A 22975-nucleotide genomic window follows, 5' to 3' on the forward strand; every position below is an offset into this window, starting at 1 on the left:
CCTAATAAGTGTATTCTGTATTAAATGGTTGGGTACAGGAGCTTTAACTCGGGTATGGTGAGCTGCTCCTTGGCCCCCCCACCCCCGCTTTGCTTCTCGTCTAATATAATTCAAAGCGCATTATTGTTGGGAAATCTGAAGCTCACCCCCCCCCCCCCACACACACACACCCAAGCTTACTGGCCCAGCTACGCCCCTGCCCTCTACTTATTTTAATCTTATTCTTTTTATTATTTACTGCACCTTCCTGGTTTTCTTTTTCCTGTATGTATTTAACTGGAAGAGACTGCTACCCCGCCTCTCTAGCCCCTTACCATTTTTTTAACCTCATCTCAATTTTTTTCTTTACGTTTTACTCTCTCCCAGCCCCATTTGACCTTCCTTTTGAATTTGTTTTCTATGTTTTTATTTTATTGGGCTAATTACCCCAAGTTTTTTGAGTCCAGGGATCATTGATCCAAGAAAAACATCTCACCCCGTTGGCATCGCCAGCGCCAGAGTCCCCAAAATGTCGGGATCTTTGAACACCTGTAGGTAGGTACACGACATTATGGGCAGATGTAGAGGGTGGTATTGATTCTGAACAATCTCCAGATTATCAAAATAGGTGGAGAAAGTGGTAAATCCGCACAGGAACCTGTAGGCGGAATTAACTCCCCCAAATTACCTCTACACTGACCAACATAAAGCATTACTCATAAAGTCCTCCACCAAAACACTCCGCATTACCTCTCAAAGAAACTGCACACTGCGGGCTCCACTCGACCTCTGAGAAGCACCAACACCCTACTCCTAATCCCACCTCTGCATAAAAAGAAAGCCACACAATCTCGCTCCTTCTCTGGTAATGTCCCTATTATCTGGAATGCCCTCCCAAAAAACCTGCGCTGTAATCCCTCCTATTCTAGTTTCAAAAAAGACCTCAAAACCCACCTCCTCAATTATTATTGGGGTTCCTAACCTGTGTCCTACTCCTGATCTCTTATCAATCACACGATATTTGTTCAGTAATATATACCCTGTTCACCATTTACCTAATTACTTAACCCCTTCAGTGCCCCGCCCTTTCCCCCTCCTGTGCCGGGCGTTACATTAGCGGGCGGGGTTCATGACGAGATAGTCTCGTCATGGGCACAGCGCAACCGTGCTCCATAACGAGACTATCTCGTCATGGGCATAGAAGAGGTTCAATGTATAGATCCTGCCCCTGTTTATTTATCTTGATTTGCATAATGCTCATGTTGTTTGTACTTGTATATTTCAAATTTTTGTTGCACTGCCTTTCATATGCTTTTATACCTATGCGCCTTATACTATCCTTATCTTGTAAAGCGCTCTGATACCTCTGGGTCTAGCCAGCGCTATATAAAACCTTCAAAATAATTAAAAATAAATAACTTTCCCAATTACCACCCTACTCTTATTCAGGCCCTTATTATTCTTGTGAAACGGGAGTTCACACTATGGTACCCTGCCCCACCTCCCCCCCCCAGTGATGTAAGAGCAAGAAAGTGCAAAAAAGAAATGAGCGTAAAGTCTGCAAGTGCCCAAAAGTTTCAAAAAGTTTTCCCAGTTTAAGCAAGGAGTTGAGGTTCATATTCCCCGATTTGTCAGGAAAACAAAAAGCATAAACCCACCTAAAGTCCTAAAACATGTCTGAGTGGCTGATGCTGCGCCAGGCGCACCCACTCACTCGGGGGAGGGGGGTGGGGCGACCGCTTTCTTGGTAAAGAGATAAAAAAAAAGCTTTGCTAAAATCATTTCCTTTTCCCCCTTATTTCTTTAGAACTTTCCCCTGTATAGAACAGCTTAGCTCTGATTCAAAGCTGTTGTTCCTGGGGGCCAATGAAAGGCCGCCGATCAAAGGCGAAGACAGAGAGCCGGGGGTGTAGTCTGCACGTGAGTAATTCAACCTAGAAGCAGGAATCCTCGGCAAACAAACGCAGACACCCCCCTTCACCTGGCAGCCAGAGGCAGGCAAGGGGAGCTGGATGCAGCCTGCATTTAAATAGCACGGGGCCATTGGCTGCTGGGGGCGCGAGGGGAGGGCCCGAGGTGCAGCTCCGGCGTAATTAGCTCACCGACGCAATTTCTGCCTCTTGGGGGCATAAATCAAAAGGGAGAAGTTTAAGGAGTGAAGCGCGAAGTTGAGAGGAAGGAAAGAAGGAGGCGAGAGAAAACAGGAGAGATAAGAAAGAAAGAAAGAAAGAAAGAAAGAAAGAAAGAAAGAAAGAAAGAAAGAAAGAAAGAAAGAAAGAAAATAAAAAGATTGAGTGCAAGAGGGGAAGCGAAAAGAAAAGAAGGAAAAATACAGAAAAAAGAAAGAACTACAGAAAGAAGAAGAAACTGGACTCACCGTCCCTGGGAAACCCTGCACTTCTCCCACTCTTGTAACCCAGATACTCCCCCCTCCCCCACGGCGCTTTGGGACTCGAGGAATATAAAGGGGGTAATCATCCGAGGACCGTGACCCAGGCAGGAGGAGGGACCCGGCGGCGCTTCCACCCCCCGCAGGAGCCCCCCACAACTGTGGATTATGCGTGCACCGAGAAGGTAAAGTGCAACCCCTGCCTGCGTTCTCAGCTGCGCCTGCTCCCTGCGCGCCTCAGCTGCCTGCGCCAGATCCCTGCGCGTCTCAGCTGCGCCGGTTCCCTACGCACCATGCGCTCCTCTGCTTCACCTCTCTCTGCGCGCCTCATCTGCGCCCGCTCCCTGCGCTCCTCCGGACCCGCTCCTGGTGAGGCGGGCTCTGGGTGCCTGGGCTCGCCTGGGACGGGGAGAGCTCCAGGCTACATTCATTGCCGCGCAGATCACATTTCACGCATGAAACAGGTTATTTTTAAGGGAGCCACATGGCCTGCGCGACGCAGCACGTGCAGAACCCATCTCTGATTAGACCATGCCGGGAGAAACCAGTGTGACACGGGCAGTAGTGCAAGGAAGGAATGGCACCTAGCCACTTTTTTATTAAAATGTGGAATTAAGCAATAACCAGGTTTCAGTTTGCCTCATGGGCCCCGGTGCAACTGCACCTGCTGCGCCGATGGGACCCTACGCTCCCGGAGGGAGCCCTGCACGTGTCTTTCTCCAGGGCTTGGCATCTGCTTGACATACGATACACTTTTCATATAGTGGTTTCCGCTGCAGTAGTTTGCACAGAAAGGTGAATACCAGTGTCGTTAGAAAGGCAATGTCAACTTCCTTGTAGGCGCGTTCAGTATTGTCATATACGAGAACCCAGGGAGGGGATGTACTCGATATCTAGTCATGGCGTCACAAGTCAATGACACTACTTTGGATGAAAGGCGGAGCGGGCATCTTTCGATTACAAACATGGGAATGAAATATGAAATGCGTTGATGTTATGGCGAGGATGTCGACACGCTTTACTATGTACATAATCTAAGTTTACTCCGCTCCACGGCTGGAGATGCCACTTGTGTATTTATACCAGTCCCGCTGGCTGCTACCCTGAAGATTTTCCCTAATCACTAAAACTCCCATGGAAGGGGGGGGGGGGGGGGGAGGGCTTAGTGTGCTGACATGTACCTGCCCGCGTTTCTCTCTCCCTCTCAATAATGCCCCTCACCCCAGACTTTCCCCAACCACTAAAACCCCCATGCCCAGGGGGGCGGCACAGTGAGCTGACCTGTGCCTCCCCCCCTGTGAAGACTTTCCCTGATCACTAACATTCCCATGCCTGTTGGGGGGGGGGGGGGGCGGGGGGCGCTCAGTTAGGTGATTGTACCTGCCCGCTGCCCCCCCCCCAGACTTTCCCTAAGGGTGGGGGGGTGCTCGGTAAGCTGATTGTACCTGCCGAGCCGTCCCCGAGCAGCCCCTCCCGTGCTCCACGCCCCCTCGGTTCTGCTCCGCAGGCTGTGCCGGGCAGGCTGCACGGTGGTCCCGGGGCTGCCTCTCACAGGCCTAGAACAGCCAGAAGCGCTCAGCCATGAAACCGTCGGTATAAGATCAAAGGCAGAACTGGGAATGAGGTCAGTGTGAGAGCAAAGGTAGAGCTGGGAATGAGCTCAGTGTGAGAGCAAAGGTAGAGCCGGGAATGAACTCAGTGTGAGAGCAAAGGTAGAGCTGGGCATGAACTCAGTGTGAGCGCAAAGGTAGAGCTGGGAATGAACTCAGTGTGAGAGCAAAGGTAGAGCTGGGAATGAACTCAGTGTAAGAGCAAAGGTAGAGCTGGGAATGAACTCAGTGTAAGAGCAAAGGTAGAGCTGGGCATGAACTCAGTGTGAGCGCAAAGGTAGAGCTGGGAGTGAGCTCAGTGTGAGAGCAAAGGTAGAGCTGGGAATGAACTCAGTGTGAGAGCAAAGGTAGAGCTGGGAATGAGCTCAGTGTGAGCGCAAAGGTAGAGTTGGGAGTGTGAGAGAAAAGGTAGAGCTGGGAATGAACTCAGTGTGAGAGCAAAGGTAGAGCTGGGAATGAACTCAGTGTGAGAGCAAAGGTAGAGCTGGGAATGAACTCAGTGTGAGAGCAAAGGTAGAGCTGGGCATGAACTCAGTGTGAGCGCAAAGGTAGAGCTGGGAATGAACTCAGTGTGAGAGCAAAGGTAGAGCTGGGAATGAACTCAGTGTGAGAGCAAAGGTAGAGCTGGGAATGAACTCAGTGTGAGAGCAAAGGTAGAGCTGGGAATGAACTCAGTGTGAGAGCAAAGGTAGAGCTGGGAATGAACTCAGTGTGAGAGCAAAGGTAGAGCTGGGAATGAGCTCAGTGTGAGCGCAAAGGTAGAGCTGGGAGTGTGAGAGAAAAGGTAGAGCTGGGAATGAACTCAGTGTGAGAGCAAAGGTAGAGCTGGGAGTGTGAGAGCAAAGGCAGAGCTGGGAATGAACTCAGTGTGAGAGCAAAGGTAGAGCTGGGAATGAGCTCAGTGTGAGCGCAAAGGTAGAGCTGGGAGTGTGAGAGAAAAGGTAGAGCTGGGAATGAGCTCAGTGTGAGAGCAAAGGTAGAGCTGGGAGTGTGAGAGCAAAGGTAGAGCTGGGAATGAACTCAGTGTGAGAGCAATGATAGAGCTGGGAATGAGCTCAGTGTGAGAACAAAGGTAGAGCTGGGAATGAACTCAGTGTGAGAGCAAAGGTAGAGCTGGGAATGAACTCAGTGTGAGAGGAAAGGTAGAGCTGGGAATGAACTCAGTGTGAGAGCAAAGGTAGAGCTGGGAATGAACTCAGTGTGAGAGCAAAGGTAGAGCTGGGAATGAGCTCAGTGTGAGCGCAAAGGTAGAGCTGGGAGTGTGAGAGAAAAGGTAGAGCTGGGAATGAGCTCAGTGTGAGAGCAAAGGTAGAGCTGGGAGTGTGAGAGCAAAGGTAGAGCTGGGAATGAACTCAGTGTGAGAGCAATGATAGAGCTGGGAATGAGCTCAGTGTGAGAGCAAAGGTAGAGCTGGGAATGAACTCAGTGTGAGAGCAAAGGTAGAGCTGGGAATGAACTCAGTGTGAGAGCAAAGGTAGAGCTGGGAATGAACTCAGTGTGAGAGCAAAGGTAGAGCTGGGCATGAACTCAGTGTGAGCGCAAAGGTAGAGCTGGGAGTGTGAGAGCAAAGGTAGAGCTGGGAATGAACTCAGTGTGAGAGCAAAGGTAGAGCTGGGAATGAGCTCAGTGTGAGCGCAAAGGTAGAGCTGGGAGTGTGAGAGAAAAGGTAGAGCTGGGAATGAGCTCAGTGTGAGAGCAAAGGTAGAGCTGGGAGTGTGAGAGCAAAGGTAGAGCGGGGAATGAACTCAGTGTGAGAGCAATGATAGAGCTGGGAATGAGCTCAGTGTGAGAGCAATGATAGAGCTGGGAATGAGCTCAGTGTGAGAGCAAAGGTAGAGCTGGGAATGAACTCAGTGTGAGAGCAAAGGTAGAGCTGGGAATGAACTCAGTGTGAGAGCAAAGGTAGAGCTGGGCATGAACTCAGTGTGAGCGCAAAGGTAGAGCTGGGAGTGTGAGAGCAAAGGTAGAGCTGGGAATGAACTCAGTGTGAGAGCAAAGGTAGAGCTGGGAATGAGCTCAGTGTGAGCGCAAAGGTAGAGCTGGGAGTGTGAGAGAAAAGGTAGAGCTGGGAATGAGCTCAGTGTGAGAGCAAAGGTAGAGCTGGGAGTGTGAGAGCAAAGGTAGAGCTGGGAATGAACTCAGTGTGAGAGCAATGATAGAGCTGGGAATGAGCTCAGTGTGAGAGCAATTATAGAGCTGGGAATGAGCTCAGTGTGAGAGCAAAGGTAGAGCTGGGAATGAACTCAGTGTGAGAGCAAAGGTAGAGCTGGGAATGAACTCAGTGTGAGAGCAAAGGTAGAGCTGGGAATGAACTCAGTGTGAGAGCAAAGGTAGAGCTGGGCATGAACTCAGTGTGAGCGCAAAGGTAGAGCTGGGAGTGTGAGAGCAAAGGTAGAGCTGGGAATGAACTCAGTGTGAGAGCAAAGGTAGAGCTGGGAATGAGCTCAGTGTGAGCGCAAAGGTAGAGCTGGGAGTTTGAGAGAAAAGGTAGAGCTGGGAATGAGCTCAGTGTGAGAGCAAAGGTAGAGCTGGGAGTGTGAGAGCAAAGGTAGAGCTGGGAATGAACTCAGTGTGAGAGCAATGATAGAGCTGGGAATGAGCTCAGTGTGAGAGCAATGACAGAGCTGAGAATGAGCTCAGTGTGAGAGCAAAGGTAGAGCTGGGAATGAGCTCAGTGTGAGAGCAATGACAGAGCTGAGAATGAGCTCAGTGTGAGCGCAAAGGTAGAGCTGGGAGTGTGAGAGCAAAGGTAGAGCTGGGAATGAACTCAGTGTGAGAGCAAAGGTAGAGCTGGGAATGAACTCAGTGTGAGAGCAAAGGTAGAGCTGGGAATGAGCTCAGTGTGAGCGCAAAGGTAGAGCTGGGAGTGTGAGAGAAAAGGTAGAGCTGGGAATGAGCTCAGTGTGAGAGCAAAGGTAGAGCTGGGAGTGTGAGAGCAAAGGTAGAGCTGGGAATGAACTCAGTGTGAGAGCAAAGGTAGAGCTGGGAGTGTGAGAGCAAAGGCAGAGCTGGGAATGAACTCAGTGTGAGAGCAAAGGTAGAGCTGGGAATGAGCTCAGTGTGAGCGCAAAGGTAGAGCTGGGAGTGTGAGAGAAAAGGTAGAGCTGGGAATGAGCTCAGTGTGAGAGCAAAGGTAGAGCTGGGAGTGTGAGAGCAAAGGTAGAGCTGGGAATGAACTCAGTGTGAGAGCAATGATAGAGCTGGGAATGAGCTCAGTGTGAGAGCAAAGGTAGAGCTGGGAATGAACTCAGTGTGAGAGCAAAGGTAGAGCTGGGAATGAACTCAGTGTGAGAGGAAAGGTAGAGCTGGGAATGAACTCAGTGTGAGAGCAAAGGTAGAGCTGGGAATGAACTCAGTGTGAGAGCAAAGGTAGAGCTGGGAATGAGCTCAGTGTGAGCGCAAAGGTAGAGCTGGGAGTGTGAGAGAAAAGGTAGAGCTGGGAATGAGCTCAGTGTGAGAGCAAAGGTAGAGCTGGGAGTGTGAGAGCAAAGGTAGAGCTGGGAATGAACTCAGTGTGAGAGCAATGATAGAGCTGGGAATGAGCTCAGTGTGAGAGCAAAGGTAGAGCTGGGAATGAACTCAGTGTGAGAGCAAAGGTAGAGCTGGGAATGAACTCAGTGTGAGAGCAAAGGTAGAGCTGGGAATGAACTCAGTGTGAGAGCAAAGGTAGAGCTGGGCATGAACTCAGTGTGAGCGCAAAGGTAGAGCTGGGAGTGTGAGAGCAAAGGTAGAGCTGGGAATGAACTCAGTGTGAGAGCAAAGGTAGAGCTGGGAATGAGCTCAGTGTGAGCGCAAAGGTAGAGCTGGGAGTGTGAGAGAAAAGGTAGAGCTGGGAATGAGCTCAGTGTGAGAGCAAAGGTAGAGCTGGGAGTGTGAGAGCAAAGGTAGAGCGGGGAATGAACTCAGTGTGAGAGCAATGATAGAGCTGGGAATGAGCTCAGTGTGAGAGCAATGATAGAGCTGGGAATGAGCTCAGTGTGAGAGCAATGGTAGAGCTGGGAATGAACTCAGTGTGAGAGCAAAGGTAGAGCTGGGAATGAACTCAGTGTGAGAGCAAAGGTAGAGCTGGGCATGAACTCAGTGTGAGCGCAAAGGTAGAGCTGGGAGTGTGAGAGCAAAGGTAGAGCTGGGAATGAACTCAGTGTGAGAGCAAAGGTAGAGCTGGGAATGAGCTCAGTGTGAGCGCAAAGGTAGAGCTGGGAGTGTGAGAGAAAAGGTAGAGCTGGGAATGAGCTCAGTGTGAGAGCAAAGGTAGAGCTGGGAGTGTGAGAGCAAAGGTAGAGCTGGGAATGAACTCAGTGTGAGAGCAATGATAGAGCTGGGAATGAGCTCAGTGTGAGAGCAATTATAGAGCTGGGAATGAGCTCAGTGTGAGAGCAAAGGTAGAGCTGGGAATGAACTCAGTGTGAGAGCAAAGGTAGAGCTGGGAATGAACTCAGTGTGAGAGCAAAGGTAGAGCTGGGAATGAACTCAGTGTGAGAGCAAAGGTAGAGCTGGGAATGAACTCAGTGTGAGAGCAAAGGTAGAGCTGGGCATGAACTCAGTGTGAGCGCAAAGGTAGAGCTGGGAGTGTGAGAGCAAAGGTAGAGCTGGGAATGAACTCAGTGTGAGAGCAAAGGTAGAGCTGGGAATGAGCTCAGTGTGAGCGCAAAGGTAGAGCTGGGAGTTTGAGAGAAAAGGTAGAGCTGGGAATGAGCTCAGTGTGAGAGCAAAGGTAGAGCTGGGAGTGTGAGAGCAAAGGTAGAGCTGGGAATGAACTCAGTGTGAGAGCAATGATAGAGCTGGGAATGAGCTCAGTGTGAGAGCAATGACAGAGCTGAGAATGAGCTCAGTGTGAGAGCAAAGGTAGAGCTGGGAATGAACTCAGTGTGAGAGCAAAGGTAGAGCTGGGAATGAACTCAGTGTGAGAGCAAAGGTAGAGCTGGGAATGAACTCAGTGTGAGAGCAAAGGTAGAGCTGGGAGTGTGAGAGCAAAGGCAGAGCTGGGAATGAACTCAGTGTGAGAGCAAAGGTAGAGCTGGGAATGAACTCAGTGTGAGAGCAAAGGTAGAGCTGGAATGAACTCAGTGTAAGAGCAAAGGTAGAGCTGGGAATGAACTCAGTGTGAGAGCAAAGGTAGAGCTGGGAATGAACTCAGTGTGAGAGCAAAGGTAGAGCTGGGCATGAACTCAGTGTGAGCGCAAAGGTAGAGCTGGGAATGAACTCAGTGTGAGAGCAAAGGTAGAGCTGGGAATGAACTCAGTGTGAGAGCAAAGGTAGAGCTGGGAATGAACTCAGTGTGAGAGCAAAGGTAGAGCTGGGAATGAACTCAGTGTGAGAGCAAAGGTAGAGCTGGGAATGAACTCAGTGTGAGAGCAAAGGTAGAGCTGGGAATGAGCTCAGTGTGAGCGCAAAGGTAGAGCTGGGAGTGTGAGAGAAAAGGTAGAGCTGGGAATGAACTCAGTGTGAGAGCAAAGGTAGAGCTGGGAGTGTGAGAGCAAAGGCAGAGCTGGGAATGAACTCAGTGTGAGAGCAAAGGTAGAGCTGGGAATGAGCTCAGTGTGAGCGCAAAGGTAGAGCTGGGAGTGTGAGAGAAAAGGTAGAGCTGGGAATGAGCTCAGTGTGAGAGCAAAGGTAGAGCTGGGAGTGTGAGAGCAAAGGTAGAGCTGGGAATGAACTCAGTGTGAGAGCAATGATAGAGCTGGGAATGAGCTTAGTGTGAGAGCAAAGGTAGAGCTGGGAATGAACTCAGTGTGAGAGCAAAGGTAGAGCTGGGAATGAACTCAGTGTGAGAGGAAAGGTAGAGCTGGGAATGAACTCAGTGTGAGAGCAAAGGTAGAGCTGGGAATGAACTCAGTGTGAGAGCAAAGGTAGAGCTGGGAATGAGCTCAGTGTGAGCGCAAAGGTAGAGCTGGGAGTGTGAGAGAAAAGGTAGAGCTGGGAATGAGCTCAGTGTGAGAGCAAAGGTAGAGCTGGGAGTGTGAGAGCAAAGGTAGAGCTGGGAATGAACTCAGTGTGAGAGCAAAGGTAGAGCTGGGCATGAACTCAGTGTGAGCGCAAAGGTAGAGCTGGGAGTGTGAGAGCAAAGGTAGAGCTGGGAATGAACTCAGTGTGAGAGCAAAGGTAGAGCTGGGAATGAGCTCAGTGTGAGCGCAAAGGTAGAGCTGGGAGTGTGAGAGAAAAGGTAGAGCTGGGAATGAGCTCAGTGTGAGAGCAAAGGTAGAGCTGGGAGTGTGAGAGCAAAGGTAGAGCGGGGAATGAACTCAGTGTGAGAGCAATGATAGAGCTGGGAATGAGCTCAGTGTGAGAGCAATGATAGAGCTGGGAATGAGCTCAGTGTGAGAGCAAAGGTAGAGCTGGGAATGAACTCAGTGTGAGAGCAAAGGTAGAGCTGGGAATGAACTCAGTGTGAGAGCAAAGGTAGAGCTGGGCATGAACTCAGTGTGAGCGCAAAGGTAGAGCTGGGAGTGTGAGAGCAAAGGTAGAGCTGGGAATGAACTCAGTGTGAGAGCAAAGGTAGAGCTGGGAATGTGAGAGAAAAGGTAGAGCTGGGAATGAGCTCAGTGTGAGAGCAAAGGTAGAGCTGGGAGTGTGAGAGCAAAGGTAGAGCTGGGAATGAACTCAGTGTGAGAGCAATGATAGAGCTGGGAATGAGCTCAGTGTGAGAGCAATTATAGAGCTGGGAATGAGCTCAGTGTGAGAGCAAAGGTAGAGCTGGGAATGAACTCAGTGTGAGAGCAAAGGTAGAGCTGGGAATGAACTCAGTGTGAGAGCAAAGGTAGAGCTGGGAATGAACTCAGTGTGAGAGCAAAGGTAGAGCTGGGCATGAACTCAGTGTGAGCGCAAAGGTAGAGCTGGGAGTGTGAGAGCAAAGGTAGAGCTGGGAATGAACTCAGTGTGAGAGCAAAGGTAGAGCTGGGAATGAGCTCAGTGTGAGCGCAAAGGTAGAGCTGGGAGTTTGAGAGAAAAGGTAGAGCTGGGAATGAGCTCAGTGTGAGAGCAAAGGTAGAGCTGGGAGTGTGAGAGCAAAGGTAGAGCTGGGAATGAACTCAGTGTGAGAGCAATGATAGAGCTGGGAATGAGCTCAGTGTGAGAGCAATGACAGAGCTGAGAATGAGCTCAGTGTGAGAGCAAAGGTAGAGCTGGGAATGAACTCAGTGTGAGAGCAAAGGTAGAGCTGGGAATGAACTCAGTGTGAGAGCAAAGGTAGAGCTGGGAATGAGCTCAGTGTGAGCGCAAAGGTAGAGCTGGGAGTGTGAGAGAAAAGGTAGAGCTGGGAATGAGCTCAGTGTGAGAGCAAAGGTAGAGCTGGGAGTGTGAGAGCAAAGGTAGAGCTGGGAATGAACTCAGTGTGAGAGCAATGATAGAGCTGGGAATGAGCTCAGTGTGAGAGCAAAGGTAGAGCTGGGAATGAACTCAGTGTGAGAGCAAAGGTAGAGCTGGGAATGAACTCAGTGTGAGAGCAAAGGTAGAGCTGGGAATGAACTCAGTGTGAGAGCAAAGGTAGAGCTGGGCATGAACTCAGTGTGAGCGCAAAGGTAGAGCTGGGAGTGTGAGAGCAAAGGTAGAGCTGGGAATGAACTCAGTGTGAGAGCAAAGGTAGAGCTGGGAATGAGCTCAGTGTGAGCGCAAAGGTAGAGCTGGGAGTGTGAGAGAAAAGGTAGAGCTGGGAATGAGCTCAGTGTGAGAGCAAAGGTAGAGCTGGGAGTGTGAGAGCAAAGGTAGAGCGGGGAATGAACTCAGTGTGAGAGCAATGATAGAGCTGGGAATGAGCTCAGTGTGAGAGCAATGATAGAGCTGGGAATGAGCTCAGTGTGAGAGCAATGGTAGAGCTGGGAATGAACTCAGTGTGAGAGCAAAGGTAGAGCTGGGAATGAACTCAGTGTGAGAGCAAAGGTAGAGCTGGGCATGAACTCAGTGTGAGCGCAAAGGTAGAGCTGGGAGTGTGAGAGCAAAGGTAGAGCTGGGAATGAACTCAGTGTGAGAGCAAAGGTAGAGCTGGGAATGAGCTCAGTGTGAGCGCAAAGGTAGAGCTGGGAGTGTGAGAGAAAAGGTAGAGCTGGGAATGAGCTCAGTGTGAGAGCAAAGGTAGAGCTGGGAGTGTGAGAGCAAAGGTAGAGCTGGGAATGAACTCAGTGTGAGAGCAATGATAGAGCTGGGAATGAGCTCAGTGTGAGAGCAATTATAGAGCTGGGAATGAGCTCAGTGTGAGAGCAAAGGTAGAGCTGGGAATGAACTCAGTGTGAGAGCAAAGGTAGAGTTGGGAATGAACTCAGTGTGAGAGCAAAGGTAGAGCTGGGAATGAACTCAGTGTGAGAGCAAAGGTAGAGCTGGGAATGAACTCAGTGTGAGAGCAAAGGTAGAGCTGGGCATGAACTCAGTGTGAGCGCAAAGGTAGAGCTGGGAGTGTGAGAGCAAAGGTAGAGCTGGGAATGAACTCAGTGTGAGAGCAAAGGTAGAGCTGGGAATGAGCTCAGTGTGAGCGCAAAGGTAGAGCTGGGAGTTTGAGAGAAAAGGTAGAGCTGGGAATGAGCTCAGTGTGAGAGCAAAGGTAGAGCTGGGAGTGTGAGAGCAAAGGTAGAGCTGGGAATGAACTCAGTGTGAGAGCAATGATAGAGCTGGGAATGAGCTCAGTGTGAGAGCAATGACAGAGCTGAGAATGAGCTCAGTGTGAGAGCAAAGGTAGAGCTGGGAATGAACTCAGTGTGAGAGCAAAGGTAGAGCTGGGAATGAACTCAGTGTGAGAGCAAAGGTAGAGCTGGGAATGAACTCAGTGTGAGAGCAAAGGTAGAGCTGGGAGTGTGAGAGCAAAGGCAGAGCTGGGAATGAACTCAGTGTGAGAGCAAAGGTAGAGCTGGGAATGAACTCAGTGTGAGAGCAAAGGTAGAGCTGGAATGAACTCAGTGTAAGAGCAAAGGTAGAGCTGGGAATGAACTCAGTGTGAGAGCAAAGGTAGAGCTGGGAATGAACTCAGTGTGAGAGCAAAGGTAGAGCTGGGCATGAACTCAGTGTGAGCGCAAAGGTAGAGCTGGGAATGAACTCAGTGTGAGAGCAAAGGTAGAGCTGGGAATGAACTCAGTGTGAGAGCAAAGGTAGAGCTGGGAATGAACTCAGTGTGAGAGCAAAGGTAGAGCTGGGAATGAACTCAGTGTGAGAGCAAAGGTAGAGCTGGGAATGAACTCAGTGTGAGAGCAAAGGTAGAGCTGGGAATGAGCTCAGTGTGAGCGCAAAGGTAGAGCTGGGAGTGTGAGAGAAAAGGTAGAGCTGGGAATGAACTCAGTGTGAGAGCAAAGGTAGAGCTGGGAGTGTGAGAGCAAAGGCAGAGCTGGGAATGAACTCAGTGTGAGAGCAAAGGTAGAGCTGGGAATGAGCTCAGTGTGAGCGCAAAGGTAGAGCTGGGAGTGTGAGAGAAAAGGTAGAGCTGGGAATGAGCTCAGTGTGAGAGCAAAGGTAGAGCTGGGAGTGTGAGAGCAAAGGTAGAGCTGGGAATGAACTCAGTGTGAGAGCAATGATAGAGCTGGGAATGAGCTCAGTGTGAGAGCAAAGGTAGAGCTGGGAATGAACTCAGTGTGAGAGCAAAGGTAGAGCTGGGAATGAACTCAGTGTGAGAGGAAAGGTAGAGCTGGGAATGAACTCAGTGTGAGAGCAAAGGTAGAGCTGGGAATGAACTCAGTGTGAGAGCAAAGGTAGAGCTGGGAATGAGCTCAGTGTGAGCGCAAAGGTAGAGCTGGGAGTGTGAGAGAAAAGGTAGAGCTGGGAATGAGCTCAGTGTGAGAGCAAAGGTAGAGCTGGGAGTGTGAGAGCAAAGGTAGAGCTGGGAATGAACTCAGTGTGAGAGCAATGATAGAGCTGGGAATGAGCTCAGTGTGAGAGCAAAGGTAGAGCTGGGAATGAACTCAGTGTGAGAGCAAAGGTAGAGCTGGGAATGAACTCAGTGTGAGAGCAAAGGTAGAGCTGGGAATGAACTCAGTGTGAGAGCAAAGGTAGAGCTGGGCATGAACTCAGTGTGAGCGCAAAGGTAGAGCTGGGAGTGTGAGAGCAAAGGTAGAGCTGGGAATGAACTCAGTGTGAGAGCAAAGGTAGAGCTGGGAATGAGCTCAGTGTGAGCGCAAAGGTAGAGCTGGGAGTGTGAGAGAAAAGGTAGAGCTGGGAATGAGCTCAGTGTGAGAGCAAAGGTAGAGCTGGGAGTGTGAGAGCAAAGGTAGAGCGGGGAATGAACTCAGTGTGAGAGCAATGATAGAGCTGGGAATGAGCTCAGTGTGAGAGCAATGATAGAGCTGGGAATGAGCTCAGTGTGAGAGCAAAGGTAGAGCTGGGAATGAACTCAGTGTGAGAGCAAAGGTAGAGCTGGGAATGAACTCAGTGTGAGAGCAAAGGTAGAGCTGGGCATGAACTCAGTGTGAGCGCAAAGGTAGAGCTGGGAGTGTGAGAGCAAAGGTAGAGCTGGGAATGAACTCAGTGTGAGAGCAAAGGTAGAGCTGGGAATGAGCTCAGTGTGAGCGCAAAGGTAGAGCTGGGAGTGTGAGAGAAAAGGTAGAGCTGGGAATGAGCTCAGTGTGAGAGCAAAGGTAGAGCTGGGAGTGTGAGAGCAAAGGTAGAGCTGGGAATGAACTCAGTGTGAGAGCAATGATAGAGCTGGGAATGAGCTCAGTGTGAGAGCAATTATAGAGCTGGGAATGAGCTCAGTGTGAGAGCAAAGGTAGAGCTGGGAATGAACTCAGTGTGAGAGCAAAGGTAGAGCTGGGAATGAACTCAGTGTGAGAGCAAAGGTAGAGCTGGGAATGAACTCAGTGTGAGAGCAAAGGTAGAGCTGGGCATGAACTCAGTGTGAGCGCAAAGGTAGAGCTGGGAGTGTGAGAGCAAAGGTAGAGCTGGGAATGAACTCAGTGTGAGAGCAAAGGTAGAGCTGGGAATGAGCTCAGTGTGAGCGCAAAGGTAGAGCTGGGAGTTTGAGAGAAAAGGTAGAGCTGGGAATGAGCTCAGTGTGAGAGCAAAGGTAGAGCTGGGAGTGTGAGAGCAAAGGTAGAGCTGGGAATGAACTCAGTGTGAGAGCAATGATAGAGCTGGGAATGAGCTCAGTGTGAGAGCAATGACAGAGCTGAGAATGAGCTCAGTGTGAGAGCAAAGGTAGAGCTGGGAATGAGCTCAGTGTGGGAGCAATGACAGAGCTGAGAATGAGCTCAGTGTGAGCGCAAAGGTAGAGCTGGGAGTGTGAGAGCAAAGGTAGAGCTGGGAATGAACTCAGTGTGAGAGCAAAGGTAGAGCTGGGAATGAACTCAGTGTGAGAGCATAGGTAGAGCTGGGAATGAGCTCAGTGTGAGCGCAAAGGTAGAGCTGGGAGTGTGAGAGAAAAGGTAGAGCTGGGAATGAGCTCAGTGTGAGAGCAAAGGTAGAGCTGGGAGTGTGAGAGCAAAGGTAGAGCTGGGAATGAACTCAGTGTGAGAGCAAAGGTAGAGCTGGGAGTGTGAGAGCAAAGGCAGAGCTGGGAATGAACTCAGTGTGAGAGCAAAGGTAGAGCTGGGAATGAGCTCAGTGTGAGCGCAAAGGTAGAGCTGGGAGTGTGAGAGAAAAGGTAGAGCTGGGAATGAGCTCAGTGTGAGAGCAAAGGTAGAGCTGGGAGTGTGAGAGCAAAGGTAGAGCTGGGAATGAACTCAGTGTGAGAGCAATGATAGAGCTGGGAATGAGCTCAGTGTGAGAGCAAAGGTAGAGCTGGGAATGAACTCAGTGTGAGAGCAAAGGTAGAGCTGGGAATGAACTCAGTGTGAGAGGAAAGGTAGAGCTGGGAATGAACTCAGTGTGAGAGCAAAGGTAGAGCTGGGAATGAACTCAGTGTGAGAGCAAAGGTAGAGCTGGGAATGAGCTCAGTGTGAGCGCAAAGGTAGAGCTGGGAGTGTGAGAGAAAAGGTAGAGCTGGGAATGAGCTCAGTGTGAGAGCAAAGGTAGAGCTGGGAGTGTGAGAGCAAAGGTAGAGCTGGGAATGAACTCAGTGTGAGAGCAATGATAGAGCTGGGAATGAGCTCAGTGTGAGAGCAAAGGTAGAGCTGGGAATGAACTCAGTGTGAGAGCAAAGGTAGAGCTGGGAATGAACTCAGTGTGAGAGCAAAGGTAGAGCTGGGAATGAACTCAGTGTGAGAGCAAAGGTAGAGCTGGGCATGAACTCAGTGTGAGCGCAAAGGTAGAGCTGGGAGTGTGAGAGCAAAGGTAGAGCTGGGAATGAACTCAGTGTGAGAGCAAAGGTAGAGCTGGGAATGAGCTCAGTGTGAGCGCAAAGGTAGAGCTGGGAGTGTGAGAGAAAAGGTAGAGCTGGGAATGAGCTCAGTGTGAGAGCAAAGGTAGAGCTGGAGTGTGAGAGCAAAGGTAGAGCGGGGAATGAACTCAGTGTGAGAGCAATGATAGAGCTGGGAATGAGCTCAGTGTGAGAGCAATGATAGAGCTGGGAATGAGCTCAGTGTGAGAGCAATGGTAGAGCTGGGAATGAACTCAGTGTGAGAGCAAAGGTAGAGCTGGGAATGAACTCAGTGTGAGAGCAAAGGTAGAGCTGGGAGTGTGAGAGAAAAGGTAGAGCTGGGAATGAGCTCAGTGTGAGAGCAAAGGTAGAGCTGGAGTGTGAGAGCAAAGGTAGAGCGGGGAATGAACTCAGTGTGAGAGCAATGATAGAGCTGGGAATGAGCTCAGTGTGAGAGCAATGATAGAGCTGGGAATGAGCTCAGTGTGAGAGCAATGGTAGAGCTGGGCATGAACTCAGTGTGAGCGCAAAGGTAGAGCTGGGAGTGTGAGAGCAAAGGTAGAGCTGGGAATGAACTCAGTGTGAGAGCAAAGGTAGAGCTGGGAATGAGCTCAGTGTGAGCGCAAAGGTAGAGCTGGGAGTGTGAGAGAAAAGGTAGAGCTGGGAATGAGCTCAGTGTGAGAGCAAAGGTAGAGCTGGGAGTGTGAGAGCAAAGGTAGAGCTGGGAATGAACTCAGTGTGAGAGCAATGATAGAGCTGGGAATGAGCTCAGTGTGAGAGCAATTATAGAGCTGGGAATGAGCTCAGTGTGAGAGCAAAGGTAGAGCTGGGAATGAACTCAGTGTGAGAGCAAAGGTAGAGCTGGGAATGAACTCAGTGTGAGAGCAAAGGTAGAGCTGGGAATGAACTCAGTGTGAGAGCAAAGGTAGAGCTGGGAATGAACTCAGTGTGAGAGCAAAGGTAGAGCTGGGCATGAACTCAGTGTGAGCGCAAAGGTAGAGCTGGGAGTGTGAGAGCAAAGGTAGAGCTGGGAATGAACTCAGTGTGAGAGCAAAGGTAGAGCTGGGAATGAGCTCAGTGTGAGCGCAAAGGTAGAGCTGAGAGTTTGAGAGAAAAGGTAGAGCTGGGAATGAGCTCAGTGTGAGAGCAAAGGTAGAGCTGGGAGTGTGAGAGCAAAGGTAGAGCTGGGAATGAACTCAGTGTGAGAGCAATGATAGAGCTGGGAATGAGCTCAGTGTGAGAGCAATGACAGAGCTGAGAATGAGCTCAGTGTGAGAGCAAAGGTAGAGCTGGGAATGAACTCAGTGTGAGAGCAAAGGTAGAGCTGGGAATGAACTCAGTGTGAGAGCAAAGGTAGAGCTGGGAGTGTGAGAGCAAAGGCAGAGCTGGGAATGAACTCAGTGTGAGAGCAAAGGTAGAGCTGGGAATGAGCTCAGTGTGAGAGCAAAGGTAGAGCTGGGAATGAACTCAGTGTGAGAGCAAAGGTAGAGCTGGAAATGAACTCAGTGTGAGAGCAAAGGTAGAGCTGGGAATGAACTCAGTGTGAGAGCAAAGGTAGAGCTGGGAATGAACTCAGTGTGAGAGCAAAGGTAGAGCTGGGAATGAACTCAGTGTGAGAGCAAAGGTAGAGCTGGGAATGAACTCAGTGTGAGAGCAAAGGTAGAGCTGGGAATGAACTCAGTGTGAGAGCAAAGGTAGAGCTGGGAATGAGCTCAGTGTGAGAGCAAAGGTAGAGCTGGGAATGAACTCAGTGTGAGAGCAAAGGTAGAGCTCGGAATGAACTCAGTGTGAGAGCAAAGGTAGAGCTGGGCATGAACTCAGTGTGAGCGCAAAGGTAGAGCTGGGAGTGTGAGAGCAAAGGCAGAGCTGGGAATGAACTCAGTGTGAGAGCAAAGGTAGAGCTGGGCATGAACTCAGTGTGAGAGCAAAAGCAGAGCTGGAACTGACATAATAGGATGTGAGTCGAGCTGGGAACTAGAAGGCGTATTTAATAATACAGTTCAGTTAGTTGAGCTCCTGCTGCAGAGATGTGTTACAGACTTATTTGCAGGCTACAAATTCAGAACTATGCAGGGTCAACTGAGCCTTTTATGTGTCCAAGGTCGACAATTGAGTTGGTTCATCCTCACATCTCTAATTTAACTGCAATAGTATCTTCTAAAAACATCGGCCCTTTAATAAGTAAAATCCGGCTAGAAAGAGCAACCTCGTTTTGGCAGCTTTCCTAAGGGCTCTGCTACCTATACTTCTGTGTGAGGGATCTCTCCTGCACAACTGAGGCTGTGATAGGATTTGTCAAGCGAAGAAGAGACAGTGGGGTATTCTAACTGCGAGGCGCTTCAGAACTGGTGTGGAGCCTGACGTCTGATTGATTCTGCTCCACCGGCCATACTGACTCTGTTCATGCTCCACAGGCTGTACCAACCCCACCGCAGCTCCAGCAGCCTCACTGACCCCACCCCAGCTCCACCGGTCCTACTAACTATGTCCCAGCTCCACCGGCCCTACTGACTCCATCCCGGAGCACCGGCCCTACTGACTCTGTTCATGCTCCACAGGCTGTACCAACCCCACCGCAGCTCCAGCAGCCTCACTGACCCCACCCCAGCTCCACCGGTCCTACTAACTATGTCCCAGCTCCACCGGCCCTACTGACTCCATCCCAGAGCACCGGCCCTACTAACTCTGCCCCATCTCCGCGGGCCCTACTGACTCTGTCCCAGCTCCACCGGCTCTACTGACTCTGTTCCAGTCCCACTGGTCCTACTGACTTTGTTCCAGCCCCACCGGCCCTACTGACGCTGGACCTACTGACGCTGCTTCAGGCTCACCGGTCCTACTGACTCTGTCCCAGCTCCATCGGCCATACTAACCCCACCCCAGCTCCACCGGCCTCACTGACCCCATCCCAGCTCCACCGGTCCTACTGACTCCATCCCAGAGCACCGGCCCTACTGACTCTGCCCCATCTCCGCGGGCCCTACTGACTCTGTCCCAGCTCCACCAGCTCTACTGCCTCTGTTCCAGCCCCACTGGCCCTACTGACTTTGTTCCAGCCGCACCGGCCCTACTGACGCTGGACCTACTGACGCTGCTTCAGGCCCACCGGTCCTACTGACTCTGTGCCAGCTCCATAGGCCGTACTAACCCCACCCCAGCTCCACCGGCCTCACTTACCCCATCCCAGCTCCACAGGCCGTCCTAACCCCATCCCAGCTCCACCGATCCTACTGACTCTGTCCCAGCTCCACCGGCCCTACTGACTCCATCCCCGTGCAACGGCCCTACTGAGTCTGTCCATGCTCCACAGGCCGTACTAACCCCACCCCAACTCCACCAGCCTCACTCACTTCATCCCAGCTGCACCAGCCCTACTGACTCCATCCCAGCTCCACCGGTACTACTGACTCTGTCCCAGCTCCACCGGCCATTCTGACTCTGTCCTAGCTTCACCGGTCATACTGACTCCGCTCCAGCAGCCGTACTGACTCTGCCCCATCTCCGCCGGCCGTACTGATTCTGTCCCAGCTTCTGCGACCCGACTGACTCTGCTCCAGGCCCACCTGACTGTCAGAGATATTGGAATTGTACAGTATGTTTACTTAAAGAACTACAGAGCAGTCGGTGTTGCCTTCCTCGCGCCTTCAATCGGGTGTACAGTGTAGTGTAATGTGTATATAATACAGAGTTAGTATACACTGTGGTCCATATACGATGTATATTGTGTATACGTACTGTGTATTTTATACTGTGTATAATAAGAACATTGTGTACGCTGTACTGTGTATTCTATGTCCTGAATACTCTGTATATAGTGTATACTGTACTGTATAAATTGTACTGTGTATGCTATGTGTATGGTGTATACTGTACACTATATAAGGTAGTACATATAGTAATACTGTAGTGTGTATTTTATACTATGCACAGTATGTACAGTGTGCACACAGTACTTACTGTGTATACTAGGCTGTGGATACTCTGTATATGGTGTATACTGTACAGTGTAAAATATGTATATTGTGTCTCCCGTAGTGTGTTTTTTATGCTGTGTATAGTATATAGGTGGGGTACACTGTACTGTGTATACAGGTTGTGAATCCTCTGTATATGGCGCAAACTGTGCTGCATTTACTGCATTTACCATCCTAACGGCCAATATTCGCGTCTCCCGAGAGAGAGAGAGATACAGATAGAGAGAGAGAGAGAGAGAGAGAGAGAGATACAGAGAGAGAGAGAGAGAGAGATGGAGAGAGAGTGAAAGAGAGAGAGGGAGAAAGAGAGAGAGAGAGATTGAGAGAGAGTGAAAGAGAGAGAGAGAGAGAGGGAGAAAGAGAGAGAGATGGAGAGAGAGTGAAAGAGAGAGGGAGAAAGAGAGAGAGAGATGGAGAGAGAGTGAAAGAGAGAGAGAGGGAGAAAGAGAGAGAGAGAGAGAGAGAGAGAGAGAGAGAGAGAGAGATGGAGAGAGAGTGAATGAGAGAGAGATGGAGAGAGAGAGAGGGAGAGAGGGAAAGGAATAAACACAGACACACTTACATTTGTGGACACTTCATTTTACTACCCGGTTAATTGGCCCTCATTTGATGTACTTCTTAAAAAGAGGAGTTTACTTCACACTGCAAGGCTTGAACCCTATGCCAGACAGAGCACATATGGATATTTACAGCAGACACACAATGCACTGAGCTGTTCTCCAGGGATTCGAACGTGCAGTCTGTAGGTTAGAAACAGACCTCTGCAGCCACCACATGCACCATATGAGCTGCCCTGCAGGGGCTGGTACCTTGCAGATCACACTCAGTGCTACACAGAAGACACATTAACATTGCTGCAAGTTGCATGTTCAAAATCAAACATAGCTGTGACATGCATGTGTGAATGGATTGTGTGTGAAAGGGAACCCTGCAAGTGGCCCATAACTTTCCAACAGTCGAAGCTTGAAGTCAGATCTCAGAGCAGCAAAGGTGGTACCCAAGGAGCAGCAGACCAGGGGAGACCCTGGGTGCGCAGAGGATGCTGGGGCCTGGGAACTCAGTGGCTACAGTGCTGAGGCGAGGGTGGCAGGGAGGCACATGGACTCTGGGGGTGGCAGAGGTGTCTACAAGGCTCTGGGTGATGAGGAGGAACAGCTTTGAAGCCTCGATGGCTCGCAGAGGTGTTTTGAAGGTATGAGAGGATCAGTAGAATCACACCAGGATCAGACGAGGCGCTCTCCGGGGCAGCTCTGCGGGGGGGGGGGGGGGGGTAGCCGACAGGGTGGCAGCGATAGCTGTTAAGGAGCAGCTGAGAGTCCTTGCGGTCTTGCTGAGGCAAGGTGAGTGCTAGTTTAGGGCTTCTGAGATTAAATAAGGCCTCCTGTTACCAGAGAACGGTCTCTTGGGCCCCCTGAGGGCCAGCAGCGGGTTCTGTGTGGTGGTGGAAGGCAGGGTTAGGTAGTCTGTGGTGGAGCGGGGCCACAGCTGACTGACTGGCCGAGTGCAGACAAAGAGGGTCTGACGTTTGCCTGAGGGTCGGCTGAGGGTGTCTAAGGGCTGGTAGAGTCTATCTGAGGTGGCTGTCGTCTAACATGGAATATATTAGGTTTGGATCAAGGGCGTTAAGGGCTTGCTGAGGCCTATAATCAGGGTCACTGGAATTATGCGATTCTGCGGCGATTATCGCATAATCATAGATTTGCCGCATTTGAACCATAACCCATCATCTGCTGCATAATCTGCAGATTGTAACAAAAAAAATTGTTTCTAGGGCAAACAGTTCAACATTTACTAAAAATGCAGCGACATGTGTTGCCGCGCAGTGGAAAGCCCTTTGCAAAGCTTGACTGGTCAACTTCCTGTTGCTTATTGCTATATTTGGGTGTTAAACTGGTACTAATGAGGTGCACTCAATGCCCAGACGGTGTTAACCAGTGTAAAAAATACAAAATAATGAAGTAATACTGTAAATAAATGTGACACATTATGCCGCATAATTTGTGCTTTCTTGCCACATAATTTATTCAACCTGGCTGCCTAATTTGGCCCTCCCTGCCGCATAATTCCAGTGGCTCTGCCTATGAGGTCTGTGAAAATGAAGGTAATGTGAGGGTCACCTAAGACTCCAGGAGAACTGAAAGTTGATCCGTGGTGCCAGGCTGAGAACCCTCTGCATAGGTGGCTCAGGGTGAATGAGTGCAAGATGAGGGACTACCAGGGGCCAGTGGAAGCCTAACTGGCTTTAAGGCCTTTTGGTGGTCTCTTAGGGGGTGTTCTGGTTGAGGGGTGCAGCGTTCAGAGCAGGCCTCTGCAGCAACCGGAGGGGACCTGTAATGTGTGTGCTACAGATGCTTGCATTTCTGTTATACTGTGACTGCTCAGTGTGTGTTTGTGTGTGTGTGTGCGCGCGCTCGCGCGCGTGTGTGTGTGTGTGAAGCTTGTACTGCTGTTGCCTGTGCTGTATACACAACGAGACACAATCTACATTCAGTGCTGGGTCAGGTGGAGACATGCACCACTGAGCATCCTGTTTGTGCCCAAAAACTTAGAGTTTAACCTCAAATATGGTTTTAAGTTTAATGCAATATGTTGACTATTCAGCAGTAACGATTAAATATCTTAGGAGGTTAGGTGGCTTAGGGGTCCAGCTAAATGTCTTTTTAATCAGGGGGACTGGGCGTAAACAAGACCGAAGACCACTGTCATACGTCATAACATTCTGTCTGGCACCGTCATTTGCATCGACTGGAAACTCATAAACAAGCATTTGTAATGCAAAGGGTCTCGCATTTGTTGCATTTAGAGCTATTGGCTTTGC

At 50.4% G+C, this 22975-nt stretch overlaps 1 protein-coding gene across 1 annotated transcript in view; it reads left to right on the plus strand.

Annotated features, from left to right (window-relative positions):
* The first annotated feature begins 2402 nt into the window (after positions 1 to 2402).
* Positions 2403 to 22975, plus strand: part of COL7A1 (collagen type VII alpha 1 chain) — a 291474-nt gene continuing 270901 nt past the window's right edge. The window contains exon 1 of the mRNA XM_085624371.1: positions 2403 to 2553. The gene's annotated coding sequence lies outside the window, so the exon portion shown is untranslated. The remainder of the gene's footprint in view (positions 2554 to 22975) is intronic.

The sequence above is a fragment of the Triturus cristatus genome, chromosome 9 (genome assembly GCF_964204655.1).
Source record: "Triturus cristatus chromosome 9, aTriCri1.1, whole genome shotgun sequence".
Lineage (NCBI taxonomy): Eukaryota > Metazoa > Chordata > Amphibia > Caudata > Salamandridae > Triturus > Triturus cristatus.